This window comes from Bison bison, unplaced genomic scaffold, assembly GCF_000754665.1.
Source record: "Bison bison bison isolate TAMUID 2011002044 unplaced genomic scaffold, Bison_UMD1.0 scf7180017864444, whole genome shotgun sequence".
Lineage (NCBI taxonomy): Eukaryota > Metazoa > Chordata > Mammalia > Artiodactyla > Bovidae > Bison > Bison bison.
The window spans coordinates 152,820-155,361 of record NW_011495006.1 but is presented as its reverse complement, the minus strand read 5'-3'; positions in this window follow the sequence as shown (position 1 = coordinate 155,361).

Sequence of the window (2,542 nt, the reverse complement as noted above, 5' to 3'; positions counted from 1 at the left end):
GCTGGGTCTAGGGGTGGTGGCCTGGGGAGGCTGGGCCTGGTGGGTGGGGGCCTGGGAGGCCAGACCTAGGGAAGGTGGGGCGAGGGGCTCCTGACCCCAGCATGGCCTGCCGGCTGTCCCCCAGGAACACGACTGTCCTGAACTCCAAGGTCATCTCGGTGACGGTGAAGCCCCCGCCTCGCTCCCTGCTCACACCCTTGGAGATCGAGTTCGCCCACATGTACAACGTGAGTACCCTCCGTGTGCACGTCCGCGTGCATGGACCCCTCCACCTGTCCCTGTGTGCACACACGTCGCGGCCTCTGGCTGGCCTTGAGAGAGAGCTCCTTTACCCCCGAGCGGTGGGCGGGGACAGTGGCTGGCAGAGCTTCAGGGACTTGCCCAGGGTCACAGGCAGGGACTGAAGGAGCCGAATGCAACCTAACCCTAACCTGGGTCCGAGGCTGCTGCTCCCGGACCCTGCCAGGCCAGCTGCTCCTTGGAGAGGATGGAGCCATCCTCTGCCATGTCCCCCCCGCAGGCCCACCACGCTCTCCTCCCCGGGCTCTCCGTCGGGCCCGAGACACCCTTGACCACCGAGAGCCTGCCCACACCCGCCCCGCTCTCCAGCCAGGACGGGCAGCGTCGTCCGGCGCTGGGCCGTGCCCAGCCTCTCTGTGCCTGGCCCCTCCCTCATCAGGCAGGAGCCCCCCTGTAATCACCCCGCAGCCTGTGGGGCAGGAATGCTTGCCGAGCCCTGTCTGTGCCCCTGACCCTCCCAGTGGCCATTTCGTATTAAGCGGAATCGGCCGCTGCTGCCCAGCCCCTCCCAGAGAGGGGACAGGGGTCCCCGAGGCCGGGCAGTGGGCTGGGGGCTGAACCAGCCCCTTCCCTGCTCTGGGCCTCAGTTTCTCCTCTGCAAACGCCGTCTCTGGGGAGCAGCGGAGGCGGGGCACCAGGCGGGGCACCGGGACCCTGCGTGGACACCGCCTCAGGTGGAGCTCGAGGGCGGGTAGGTGGCCTGACTCCCCCGTCTCTCCCAGGGCACCACCAACCAGACCTGCATCCTGTGGGACGAGACAGACCCGTAAGTGTCTCAGCCGTGCGGCCTCCGGGGCGGGCTCGGCGGCCAGGAGGGAGGGGCCTGGGCTCCAGCTTCGGGGCCGCCTGCTGACTGACCCCGCACGCCCGTCGGGCACAGTGTCTCCCTGCCTGGTCCAGCACTGACAGTGCAGGGGGCCGCCCAGCCAGTTTCCCACCCCTCCTAGGGAGCTCCATGGTTGCGGGTCCAGAGGCCTGCGGGGGTCCCCAGGCCAGGTGAGGGGAAGGGGCATGGCCACAGAGCAGGGCAGCTGGGTGAGACCCAGGGTGACCGATGGGACGCAGAGGCGGGGACTCCTGGGGTCTCGGGCCCAGCTCCCTGCCCGGCACGCGGCACCCGCCTGTGTCAGGCCCTGCCGCCCTGCTGTTATGAGTGGGGGCGGGGCACTGGGCTGGACTGGCCAGGCTGTGATTCAGGGTCACAGCGCCTGCATGGGCGCCCAGAGCAGGGTTCCTCCCAGACACAGGGAGACAAGGGGAGAGGTAGGTGGGGGCTTGTGTAGTCACAGGAAAGAGTCTGTGCAAAGGCCCCAGAGTGGGGGCAGCCCTCAGAGGCAAGAAGGGTCAGAGTTTGGGGAAACTGGGCAGGAGAGAGCTTGGCGGCTGGAACCTGATGGACCAGGTGGGCCTGGTGGGGACTCGGCCTTCCCCCAAGGCGTTTGGTATCCACTGGGGGGTGGGTGGTCAGAGAGCGGCATGTCATTGTCACCACCTGCCTCCCTCAGCCCTGGCACTGCCAGTCCCCAGGCCGGCCCCAGGGCCATGGGGTACGTCCCTCATGCCTTGGGCATGATGATGGAGGTGTGTCCTGTGAGGTCAGGGGAGGCTCCCAGAGTGGCTGACACATGAGGAGGACACGTTCTCCTGGCAGAGGATGGAGGGGGGTCTCGGGCAGAAGCAGTTTGAGCAAAAGTGTGGAGGTTGGAAGGTACAGGAAGAATGTGAGGCATGGCCAGTAAGAGTGGGCAGCCACAGGGGCAGGGGTGTGGGGTGGGAGGGAGGCTGCAAGAGGCAGTTTGTAGGGGCTGTGGACCTGTGGAAGTTGTTGGGGAGGGATGTGATTACCATGCGTCCATCAAAATTCTCCACCCACCCGTCCTATCCATCCATCCATCTGTCCATCCATCCTCCCACCCACCCATCCTCCTGTCCTCCCATCCTCCCGTCCAATCTTCCATCCACCCCATCCATCCATCCTCAACCCACCCATCTGTCCATCCATCCTCCCATCCATCCATCCATCCATCTGTCCATCCACCCATTTGTCCATCCATCCTCCCATCCATCCATCCTCCACCCACCCATTTGTCAATCCATCCTTCCATCCATCCATCCATCTGTCCACCCACTGATCTGTCCATCCATCCTCCCATCCATCCATCCTCCCACCCACCTGTCCTCCCATCCTCCCATCCACTCTTCCATCCACCTCATCCATCCATCCGTCCATCCACCCACCCAC